This window comes from Rhipicephalus microplus, unplaced genomic scaffold (assembly GCF_043290135.1).
Source record: "Rhipicephalus microplus isolate Deutch F79 unplaced genomic scaffold, USDA_Rmic scaffold_151, whole genome shotgun sequence".
In the NCBI taxonomy this organism is placed as follows: Eukaryota; Metazoa; Arthropoda; class Arachnida; order Ixodida; family Ixodidae; genus Rhipicephalus; species Rhipicephalus microplus.
Window position 1 is genome coordinate 115,001 of NW_027464722.1, and position 12,500 is coordinate 127,500.

General features: G+C 60.7%; 2 non-coding genes across 2 annotated transcripts; both read right to left on the reverse strand.

Annotated features, from left to right (window-relative positions):
* Window positions 1-1,092: 1,092 nt before the first annotated feature.
* Window positions 1,093-1,245, reverse strand: LOC142791150 (5.8S ribosomal RNA). Its single transcript, XR_012890030.1, has one exon. It is a non-coding gene; the product is annotated as a 5.8S ribosomal RNA (ribosomal RNA).
* A 1,719-nt stretch (window positions 1,246-2,964) lies between these two features.
* On the reverse strand, window positions 2,965-4,779 carry LOC142791221 (small subunit ribosomal RNA). Its single transcript, XR_012890084.1, has one exon. It is a non-coding gene; the product is annotated as a small subunit ribosomal RNA (ribosomal RNA).
* Between the last annotated feature and the right edge of the window lie 7,721 nt (window positions 4,780-12,500).

A 12,500-nucleotide genomic window follows, 5' to 3' on the forward strand; every position in this document is an offset into this window, starting at 1 on the left:
GCGCCCGCAACCCTGTACAGGGCCACTTCTTCACAAGGCTGGCAATCGGCTTCCCCGCTGCACGCGTGCGGCGCACAACCGGTGTGACGTGGAAGTGACGGGACACGTTCGTAAACCCATCGCGAACCGAGTACGACGCCCTACCAAGTGCGCCCGCAACCCTGTACAGGGTCACATCTTCACAAGGCTGGCAAGCGGCATTCCGCTGCGCGCGTGCGTCGTCCGAGCAGTTGCGTGATAAACGACCGTGTCGAAAGCCCAAACACCGCCGAGGCCAGTCGCCGCCGCCGCCAGGGCAGCCACGCAGCCTGGCGAGAGGCATCGTCTCGTGTAGCGTCGCCCCCGCCCCAACTGGAGTGGCCCAGTTTTTTGAACGGGACGGGAACTGCGAAGCACTTAGACCGACGGCGGACTACGACGAGAACGCCTTAAGCTTCGCCAACGTTTCGCCAACTCGTGCGGGAGACTTTTTCCGCTTCGCGGCAAGTCGTCGCGCCGTGCTCTCCGCATCAACCGCGTACGCAGCGAACCGCAAACGTCGGGCGCAGCCTCCTCACCTCCCTGCGCTTTGCGCGCGAACGTTCCCTGTTCGCGCGGCAAAGCCTGGAGGAGGCACGGCCCCGCAGCGTGTTCGAGCGCCCGGTCTACGGGACACCCTGCTTACTTCGAGGGCAACAAGCGCAACGCAAGGCTGCGATCTCGCGCACTTTGCGCACGGCTGGAGAAGCTTTGCTGGCCGGCTTTCGCTCCTCGTGTTTACCGTGCGTTAAAGTTGCGCGTCCGTGGCTCTCGCAGCTCTTGCGCGCCCGGTCGCAGAGAGGAGTACGCAACCTCGACCGCACTTTCCCTGCAGGCTTCCTTCCGACTCGAAGTCCTGCGGCGGTCTCAACGAGGTGCCACATCCTCAATGCAGTCGGTCGCCCCCGTTTCGGTTGGGCTCTGGCACGACGGTCGCCACCGTCTCGCCCTTGAGTGGCCGCTGTTGGCGCTCGCTGTGAGGTGTTCAGCGTGCTGTCCGTGTTGCCGACGCGGTCAAAACGAGTCGACGGCTCACGTTCCCTTGTGCGCCGAAGGCTCTCTTGATATGTGATCCGACCCTCAGACAGACGAAGCCAAGGGAAGACCCAAGGCCGCAATGTGCGTTCAAAGAATCAGTGCTCAGTGTGTCCTGCAATTCACACCAAGTCTCGCAGCTGGCTGCGTTCTTCATCGACCCGAGAACCGAGTGATCCACCGCTTAGAGTCGTGAAAAAGTGTTTGTTCAATTCCGTACAGTCAAAACCAAACGTTTCTGGCACTCGGCCAAACAGTGGCCAAGAAGGGCGCTTTTCAGCGCACGCTTGGACTCCAAAACTCTGCCGCGCCTTTTTCGGCTGCCGCAAATCGAGCAAACGGTGTGTTTCGGACGGCGTTTCGCTTCCGCTACTTGCGAGTGCTTTCGTGGTCCACCCCTCTATAAATACTCGGGAGGCGTCGAAGCCGGTTCTCCAAGCCGGACCCGTAGGTATCGTTGTGTGCTCGCTCTCATTGGCCCGCCTAACCAGAAAATGCCTGCGGTACACCCATTTGGATAAGAGTGCACGCAGATGCGGGCCTCGACGGCTACACATTTCCTCGGGCGGCCGCCTCCCGGCCTCCGTGGAGCGCGGGATGCACGGTCCCATCGACAAGCCTCTCCCGTTTTTACCGTGGCGTCGCGGTTCACCACGGCGGGCGGGTCGGTCTCCTCCGCATAAAAAGGGGGACCCCCGCTTTTTGTTCCACGAAATCGCACAAGCTTTTTTCGCATCCACGGTTTGCCACCGCACACCAAAATGCCGATCCGGCTGCCTACTTTAGCCAACAGGTGGAGCCAGGCGCGCCGTACTTGCGCGGCACTTCCCACGTCCACCGAAGTCGGTGCCAAGGACCACTTTCGGCGCCGGAGCCGCGTACGAGCCTACTCGAGGCGGAAGAACGAAGCCAGCAAGGGCCTGGCCGCAAGTGCGTTCAATTGTCGGGACGTCCAAGTCCCTCGTTCTTCCGTGCTTCCTCTTTCGGCAAGTCGTTGCGGCACCTTCCCAAAGCGCGCAGACCAGCTAATCGCGACGAGCGCGACGTGGCCGTGCCGCCTTTCCCTCGGCAGCAAGCAAAACGCCTGGCAACGTCGACGCTCCCCTAACCGCGATCTCGCACCGTGTTTCGTGTGGCGAATTCAAAAGCCGGCCGGCGCTGCTGCAACCATTACGGTCGGTACGCATACGCCGCGGAGGGCGGGACGGTCATCGGAGCGTGCGGTTCCTCCATCGAGTACTGCGCACCTCGGCCGTCGCATCGCCGTGCCATGACCGGCCGCGCGTCAACGCGAACCGGTGCCAGCGAGATCCCTCGCCTGCAAGAACCGACCGGCAGCCTCCGTCACCCGAGGACGCGGAGGCGCTTGCCGCGGACGGCGGGACGGTATGCACTGGTGCACAGCGGACCCGTCACATCGCCAGTTCCTTGACCGACCGCCGACGCTTGTGCCGTTCCTCTCGTACTTGGCAGTCGCCGCGCGATTGTCGGGTCTCGTTCTTGCACGCTCGAACGGTCGGGAGGGCACTCGGCTGGCGTTTCGGGAACGCGCAGCCTCGCCTTCTACCGACGTAACCACGACTCGCCGTTCGCGCTCCGCCGCTCCTGTTTACAGTACTAGGCGGTCCCGCAGCGGTCGGGTCGCGCATTTCGAGCGCTTCGAGCCACGGTGCAGTGGCGGGTCGAAAGCCGACCTATGAGTGCGTTGCGCCGTTTGTACCCGCGTCCGCCACCTGGCCGACCGTCCAAGGTCGCGGTGTTGGCGTCCGCTGGGCGCAACAATTTGTCACGGGGTGCCGCTCCACATTCAGGCAGCCCCGTGGGGAAAAGCCGACCCCGCGTCCAAACGGGGTCAGCGGCAGAAAGTGTCGGGCGCAGACGCAGCTGAGGCGCTCACCCTTCACAATCCGTTAATGATCCTTCCGCAGGTTCACCTACGGAAACCTTGTTACGACTTTTACTTCCTCTAAATGATCAAGTTTGGTCATCTTTCCAACAGACCGGCGCAACCGAAAGGCCGCGCCGGACATCGGTCCGAAGACCTCACTAAATCATTCAATCGGTAGTAGCGACGGGCGGTGTGTACAAAGGGCAGGGACGTAATCAACGCGAGCTTATGACTCGCGCTTACTGGGAATTCCTCGTTCAAGGGGAACAATTGCAAGCCCCTATCCCAATCACGAAAGAAGTTCCACGGGTTACCCAGTCTTTTCAGACAGGGATAAAGACACGCTGCTTCCTTCAGTGTAGCGCGCGTGCGGCCCCGGACATCTAAGGGCATCACAGACCTGTTATTGCTCTGTTTCGTGCGGCTAGGAGCCGCTTGTCCCTCTAAGAAGGTTGTAAGGTGCTGGGAACCCCGCACCTATTCAATAGGCTAGAGTCTCGTTCGTTATCGGAATTAACCAGACAAATCGCTCCACCAACTAAGAACGGCCATGCACCACCATCCACCGAATCAAGAAAGAGCTCTCAATCTGTCAATCCTCCCAGTGTCCGGGCCGGGTAAGTTTTCCCGTGTTGAGTCAAATTAAGCCGCAGGCTCCACTCCTGGTGGTGCCCTTCCGTCAATTCCTTTAAGTTTCAGCTTTGCAACCATACTTCCCCCGGAACCCAAATACTTTGGTTTCCCGGAAGCTGCCCGCCGAGTCATTTGAGTAACTCAGGCGGATCGCTGGTTGGCATCGTTTATGGTCAGAACTAGGGCGGTATCTGATCGCCTTCGAACCTCTGACTTTCGTTCTTGATCAATGAAAACATTCTTGCCAAATGCTTTCGCAGTAGTTCGTCTTGCGACGGTCCAAGAATTTCACCTCTAGCGCCGCAATACGAATGCCCCCGTCCGTCCCTCTTAATCATTACCTCGTATTCCAAAAACCAACAGAACAGAAACGAGGTCTTGTTCTATTATTCCATGCAAGTTTATTCAGGCGACTCGCCTGCGTTGAGCACTCTAATTTTTTCAAAGTAAAAGCACCGGCCATCTCGAGGCACACAATGAAGTGCACCAAGAAAGAACCGGCATGATGTTCAGTCCAAGCCGTCGCATCGGGTAGATGCACTACTCGTCTGGAACTGAGATCCAACTACGAGCTTTTTAACCGCAGCAGCTTTAGTATACGCTATTGGAGCTGGAATTACCGCGGCTGCTGGCACCAGACTTGCCCTCCAATTGATCCTCGTTAAAGGATTTAGAGTGTACTCATTTCAATTACGGGGCCTCAAAAGAGTCCCGTATTGTTATTTTTCGTCACTACCTCCCCGTGCCGGGAGTGGGTAATTTGCGCGCCTGCTGCCTTCCTTGGATGTGGTAGCCGTTTCTCAGGCTCCCTCTCCGGAATCGAACCCTGATTCTCCGTTACCCGTAACAACCATGGTAAGCAAGTAACCTACCATCGAAAGTTGATAAGGCAGACACTTGAAAGAAACGTCGCCGGCTCGTGGCCATGCGATCAGCACAAAGTTATCCAGAGTCACCACACAATACGGGCCGAAACCCGATCGATCTTGGTCTAATAAAAGCACCCGTTACCCAAAGGGCTCCAGGCTCACTGCATGTATTAGCTCTAGAATTGCCACAGTTATCCAAGTAGGAAGAAACGATCTAAGGAACCATAACTGATTTAATGAGCCATTCGCGGTTTCGCCTTATTTCGGCATGTACTTAGACATGCATGGCTTAATCTTTGAGACAAGCATATGATTACTGGCAGGATCAACCAGGTAATCGTTCGACTGCGCGTCCGTCCTCGCCCTCGGCGGGCCGGACGCAGTCTGTGTGCGGCGGAGGCCACCTTCAGGCGCCCCAACACGCTTATTTTGCACTCCGAGATGACGGCGTTCGAGCTCGCTACGGCACAACCTTCCCGAAAGACGAGTGGGAGCCGTGCGGCAAGAAGCACGTTCATGCTCGCTCTTTTTCGTTGCATCGACTCGGTCGCGCCGTGCGGGTTGCCCAAGCCCGCTGCACTGTCGGTGGACCGGCCGGAACTAGCAACGGAGCCGAGACTGCAAAGCCGCCAGACGACGGGTCACGCCCGCGTCTTCGGCGCTTTCGCATCTGAATCGCCCGAGGACGACACGGAACACACCTCGATATCGTGGTAAAACGGCACCGTCCGACAACCAGCCCCTAACGCATCAAGCGGATGAGGCTGCAGACGACTGCCGTGGATTCCCCTGGAGCAGACCCGAGGACACGCTTGACGAGGCCGAAGCCCGCCGCATATCAGACACCCGGTCGCTTTCGCGTACGCCGCTCACGAGAACCCCCACATAATAGCAGCGATAAGTACCCAGACCTCCTTGGGCCCTAATACGAGCGTACTCGAGAAAATTTCACCGCGGGTGTGCCCCGAAACGTGTGGCATGTTGAGCGTGCCACAAGTCTACGTCGCTCTCAAACCCGCCGAGGTCGTAGAATTTGCGACCCTACTCACGAAATTCCCACCGAGGATACGGCCGCAAACGTACCGCACCTTGGGTAGGCCACGAGTTTGTGCAACACTACGCTGACGGCACAGCACCGAGGTCGTGCGCGCACGCACGGGAAAATTCCGCCGCGGTTTCTGCCGAAAACGTGAGGCACCACGACTCTCCGCAAGTTCGCGTCGACTGCGAAAGACCGAAGTCGTGAACGACGTGTCCGCTACTCGCCGCCGACACGCTGGACACCAAACGTACAACGACTCGACGGCGTCGTAGAGGCCCACGACGCGGTTTTCCTTAACGACGTCTCGGCGTGGCACCGACAGGTTAGAACGGCCGACCAACGTTCCCTGTCCGCCGTTCGGCTCAGTCGAAGGGCTCGGCGACTTCGGCAACGCTGCGAAGCCGCACGGTGACGCACGCCATGTCCCCATTTTTTTTTCTTTCTGCGTCTGCCGGGGTGCCCCTATAATAGCAGCGATAAGCACCCAGACCGCCGTGGGTCGCTCGCCCCGGCTGACGTGGTTTTTCGTACTCCTGCGGCGGTCGCCGTCAAGCACGTCCAAATACGCTACTTTCGTGGGCGCATTCACGCTCTTTCGCTTCGCCGGAGTGCCAGCACTCACTCTGCCAAAAACGGCGAACATCCGAGCGGCGGTTCCCACTTTTGCGTCGGCGTCGCAAACCCCGCCCCGGCAGACGAGGTTTGCCGTACTCGTGCGACGGTGGCCGGCGGGCACGTCGAAAGACGCCGATATCGTGCGCGAATTGGCGCACCTTGGCTTCACCGGAGTGCCGCCACTGACTCCTCCAAAAACGGCGAAGATCCGAGCGGCGCTTCCCACTTTCGCATCGGCGTCCCGAACTCCGCCCCGGCTGACGCGGTTTACCGTACTCGTGCGACGGTCGCCGGCGAGCACGTGGAAAGACGCCGATATCGTGCCCGAATCGGCTCCGTTCGGCTTCGCCGGAGTGCCAGCACTGGCTCGGCGAAAGACGACGAACATCCGAGCGACGGTTCTCACTATTGCGTACGCGTCGCAAACCCCGCCCCGGCAGACGCACTTTGCCGTACTCGTGCGACGGTCGCCGGCGAGCACGTAGAAAGACGCCGATATCGTGCCGGAATCGGCCCCGTTTGGCTTCGCCGGAGTGCCAGCACTCACTCGGCCACAAACGGCGAACATCCGAGCGGCGGTTCCCACTTAGCCGTCGGCGTCCCGAACTCCGCCCCGGCAGACGCGGTTGCCGAGCTCGTGCGACTAGCGACCGCGAAGCCGTCTCGCGACGCCGCTTTCGTGCGCGGCTCCCACTGCGACCTGGGTCACCCGAGGTCGACGAGCAAAAAAGAATGTCGAAAAAAAATTTTTTTTTTTTTTGCGTCTGCCGGGGTGCCCCTATAATAGCAGCGATAAGCACCCAGACCGCCATGGGTCGCTCGCCCCGGCTGACGTGGTTTTTCGTTTTCCTGCGGTGGTCGTCGTCAAGCACGTCCAAACACGCCACTTTCGTGGGCGCATTCGCGCTCTTTCGCTTCGCCGGAGTGCCAGCACTCACTCTGCCAAAAACGGCGAACATCCGAGCGGCGGTTCCCACTTTTGCGTCGGCGTCGCAAACCCCGCCCCGGCAGACGAGGTTTGCCGTACTCGTGCGACGGTGGCCGGCGGGCACGTCGAAAGACGCCGATATCGTGCGCGAATTGGCGCACCTTGGCTTCACCGGAGTGCCGCCACTGACTCCTCCAAAAACGGCGAAGATCCGAGCGGCGCTTCCCACTTTCGCATCGGCGTCCCGAACTCCGCCCCGGCTGACGCGGTTTACCGTACTCGTGCGACGGTCGCCGGCGAGCACGTGGAAAGACGCCGATATCGTGCCCGAATCGGCTCCGTTCGGCTTCGCCGGATTGCCAGCACTGGCTCGGCGAAAGACGACGAACATCCGAGCGACGGTTCTCACTATTGCGTACGCGTCGCAAACCCCGCCCCGGCAGACGCACTTTGCCGTACTCGTGCGACGGTCGCCGGCGAGCACGTAGAAAGACGCCGATATCGTGCCGGAATCGGCCCCGTTTGGCTTCGCCGGAGTGCCAGCACTCACTCGGCCACAAACGGCGAACATCCGAGCGGCGGTTCCCACTTAGCCGTCGGCGTCCCGAACTCCGCCCCGGCAGACGCGGTTGCCGAGCTCGTGCGACTAGCGACCGCGAAGCCGTCTCGCGACGCCGCTTTCGTGCGCGGCTCCCACTGCGACCTGGGTCACCCGAGGTCGACGAGCAAAAAAGAATGTCGAAAAAATTTTTTTTTTTTTTTTTGCGTCTGCCGGGGTGCCCCTATAATAGCAGCGATAAGCACCCAGACCGCCATGGGTCGCTCGCCCCGGCTGACGTGGTTTTTCGTTTTCCTGCGGTGGTCGTCGTCAAGCACGTCCAAACACGCCACTTTCGTGGGCGCATTCGCGCTCTTTCGCTTCGCCGGAGTGCCAGCACTCACTCTGCCAAAAACGGCGAACATCCTAGTGGCGGTTCCCACTTTTGCGTCGGCGTCGCCAACCCCGCCCCGGCATACGCGGTTTGCCGTACTCGTGCGGCGGTGGCCGGCGGGCACGTCGAAAGACACCGATATCGTGCGCGAGTCGATGCTTCTTGGTCTCGCAGGAGGGCCGCCACTCACTCCTGCAAAAACGGCGAAGATCCGAGCGGCGCTTCCCACTTTTTCATCGGCGTCGCAAACCTCGCCCCGGCAGACGCGCTTTGCCGTACTCGTGCGACGGTCGCCGGCGAGCACGTCGAAATACGCCGATATCGTGCCCGAATCGGCCCCGTTTCGCTTCGCCGGAGTGCCAGCACTCGCTCGGCCAAAGACGACGAACATCCGAGCGACGGTTCCCACTATTGCGTACGCGTCGCGAACCCCGCCCCGGCAGACGCGGTTTGCCGTACTCGTGCGGCGGTGGCCGGCGGGCACGTCGAAAGACGCCGATATCGTGCACGAATTGGCGCTCCTTGGCTTCACCGGAGTGCCAGCACTCACTCGGCCAAAAACGGCGAACATCCGAGCAGCGGTACCCACTTAGCCGTCGGCATCCCGAACTCCGCGCCGGCTGACGCGGTTGCCGAGCTCGTGCGACTAGCGACCGCGAACGCGTCTCGCGACGCCGCTTTCGTGCGCGGCTCCCATTGCGACCTGGGTTACCCGAGCTCGACCAGCAAAAAAGAAGGTCGAAAATTTTTTTTTTTTTTCTGCGTCTGCCGGGGTGCCCCTATAATAGCAGCGATAAGCACCCAGACCGCCGTGTGTCGCTCGCCCCGGCTGACGTGGTTTTTCGTACTCCTGCAGCGGTCGCCGTCACGCACGTCCAAATACGCCACTTTCGTGGGCGCATTCGCGCTCTTTCGCGTCGCCGGAGTGCCAGCACTCACTCTGCCAAAAACGGCCAACATCCGAGCGGCGGTTCCCACTTTTGCGTCGGCGTCGTAAACCCCGCCCCGGCAGACGCGGTTTGCCCTACTCGTGCGACGGTCGCCGGCGAGCGCGTCGAAAGACGCCGATATCGTGCGCTAATTGGCGCTCCTTGGCTTCTCCGGAGTGCCGCCACTCACTCCTCCAAAAACGGCGAAGATCCGAGCGGCGTTCTCCACTTTCGCATCGGCGTCCCGAACTCCGCCCGGGCTGACGCGGTTTACCGTACTCGTGCGACGGTCGCCGGCGGGCACGTCGAAAGACGCCGATATCGTGCCGTAATCGGCCCCGTTTGGCTTCGCCCGAGTGCCAGCACTCACTCGGCCAAAAACGGCGAACATCCGAGCAGCGTTTCCCACTTTCGCATCGGCGTCCCGAAGCCCGCCCCGGCAGACGCGGTTTGCCCTACTCGAGCGACGGTCGCCGGCGATCACGTCGAAAGGCGCCGAATTCGTGCACGAATCGATGCTTCTTGGTCTCGCAGGAGGGCCGCCACTCACTCCTGCAAAAACGGCGAAGATCCGAGTTGCGCTTCCCACTTTTTCGTCGGCGTCCCGAACTACGCCCCGGCTGACGCGGTTTACCGTACTCGTGCGACGGTCGCCGGCGGGCACTTCAAAATACGCCGATTTCGTGGGCGCATTCACGCTGTTTCGCTTCCCCGGAGTGCCAACACTCACTCTGCCGAAAGCGGCGATCATCCGAGCGGCGGTTCCCACTTTTGCGTCGGCTTCGCAAACGGCGCCCCGGCAGACGCGCTCGTGCGACGTACTCGTGCGACGGTCGCCGGCGAGCACGTCGAAAGACGCCGATATCGTGCTCGAATCGACCCCGTTTCGCTTCGCCGGAGTGCTGCCAGTCACGGCGCAGAAAACGGCGAACAAGTGTTTTTTTTTTTTTTTTTTCCTAGAATTTGTGTTATAGAAGGCACATTTGATATCGGACGATAATTTTCAACTTTATCACGCGCACCGATTTTCGTGTAGAGGTTTGCAAGTTTATGGGAATTTCTCCACTTGGAATAATGCGATTTAGTAGTACTACGAGAACTTCATGGATGTACTCAAGGGTACGGGGCAAGTCAGTTACGTCAACACCTGCAGATTTTTTACACTTCAAACTGAAAATTGTTGGTTGTGAGTCCTCGTGTGATATTAAAGGCCGATTCGCTAACACATAGAACAAAGAAAGAAAGGAAGAAAAAACGCCCGCGCTCGCTCAAGAAACCTGGGTTCGCAACAAGTGGCAACAACAAGCAACCGAGCGAGTGCGCCGAAACCCGTGGCGGCCGAACAAACGCGAAGTCCCAACCGCGTCAGCCGGGGCGGCACGGGACAGGAAAAATCACTTCAGCCGGGGCGGCGGGGCACCGAATAAACCTCGTCACCTCGTCGCAGGATAAAAGAGGAAACAAAAAGTCTAAACAGCGTCTGCTGGAGCGAATGCGTAATAAAACAACAACAACAACAAAAAAAAAAAACACCCGCGCTCAAGAAGTCTGCAATCACCACAAAAGGCGACTGTGACCGAGCAGCGTCAGCCGGGGCCGTGCGGAAACGGAAAAACCGCGACTACCGGGGCGTCGAGGCACCGAAAAATCCACTTCAGCCGCGGCGAAAAAAAAACAAAAAGAAAGACGGAGGGGGGGGGGGGGAACCACGTCTGCCGGGGCGAAGGAAAAAAAAAAAACGCGTCTGCCGGGGCGAGCCCGGGTGCGGCACCACCGGGAAAACTGTGGCAAACAGACATGGCGATCGAGTGAGTGGGCTCCAGCAAGGCTCAGCCAAAAAGTGCTAAGTCCGAACTGCGTCAGCTGGGGCGGCAAAAAACCGCGTCTGCCGGGGCGGCACGAAACCGCGTCAGCCGGGGCGGCGCGAAAACCGCGTCTGCCGGGGCGGCACGAAACCGCGTCAGCCGGGGCGGCGCGAAAACTGCGTCAGCCGGGGCGAGCCCGGGTGCGGCACCACCGGGAAAACTGTGGCAAACAGACATGGCGATCGAGTGAGTGGGCCGCCAGCCAGGCACAGCCGAAAAGTGCTAAGTCCGAACTGCGTCAGCCGGGGCGGCAAAAACCGCGTCAGCCGGGGCGGCGCGAAAACCGCGTCTGCCGGGGCGGCACGAAACCGCGTCAGCCGGGGCGGCGCGAAAACTGCGTCAGCCGGGGCGAGCCCGGGTGCGGCACCACCGGGAAAACTGTGGCTAACAGACATGGCGATCGAGTGAGTGGGCCACCAGCCAGGCTCAGCCAAAAAGTGCTAAGTCCGAACTGCGTCAGCCGGGGCGGCAAAAACCGCGTCAGCCGGGGCGGCGCAAAAAACCGCGTCTGCCGGGGCGGCACGAAACCGCGTCAGCCGGGGCGGCGCGAAAACTGCGTCAGCCGGGGCGAAAGAAAAAAAAAAACGCGTCTGCCGGGGCGAGCCCGGGTGCGGCACCACCGGGAAAACTGTGGCAAACAGACATGGCGATCGAGTGAGTGGGCCGCCAGCCAGGCACAGCCGAAAAGTGCCAAGTCCGAACTGCGTCAGCCGGGGCGGCAAAAAACCGCGTCAGCCGGGGCGGCGCAAAAAACCGCGTCTGCCGGGGCGGCACGAAACCGCGTCAGCCGGGGCGGCGCGAAAACTGCGTCAGCCGGGGCGAGCCCGGGTGCGGCACCACCGGGAAAACTGTGGCAAACAGACATGGCGATCGAGTGAGTGGGCCGCCAGCCAGGCTCAGCCAAAAAGTGCCAAGTCCGAACTGCGTCAGCCGGGGCGGCAAAAAACCGCGTCAGCCGGGGCGGCGCAAAAAACCGCGTCTGCCGGGGCGGCGCGAAAACCGCGTCTGCCGGGGCGGCGCGAAAACTGCGTCAGCCGGGGCGAAAGAAAAAAAAAACGCGTCTGCCGGGGCGAGCCCGGGTGCGGCACCACCGGGAAAACTGTGGCAAACAGACATGGCGATCGAGTGAGTGGGCCGCCAGCAAGGCTCAGCCAAAAAGTGCCAAGTCCGAACTGCGTCAGCCGGGGCGGCAAAAAACCGCGTCTGCCGGGGCGGCACGAAACCGCGTCAGCCGGGGCGGCGCGAAAACCGCGTCTGCCGGGGCGGCACGAAACCGCGTCAGCCGGGGCGGCGCGAAAACTGCGTCAGCCGGGGCGAGCCCGGGTGCGGCACCACCGGGAAAACTGTGGCAAACAGACATGGCGATCGAGTGAGTGGGCCGCCAGCCAGGCACAGCCGAAAAGTGCTAAGTCCGAACTGCGTCAGCCGGGGCGGCAAAAACCGCGTCAGCCGGGGCGGCGCAAAAACCGCGTCTGCCGGGGCGAATGCAAAAAAAACAAAGAAAAAAGCCCGCGCTTAATCAAAAGAAAACAAAGAAAAAAGCTTGCGCTTAATCAAAAGAAAACAAACAAAAAAAGTTCGCGCTTAAGCCTGGCGGTGGAACCACCGGGGCAAACAGACCTGGCGATCGAGTGAGTGGGCCGCCAGCCGGGGTGAGCCAAAAAGTGCAAAGTCGGAACCGCGTCAGCCGGGGCGGCGCGAAAACCGCGTCAGCCGGGGCGGCGCAAAAACTGCGTCAGCCGGGGC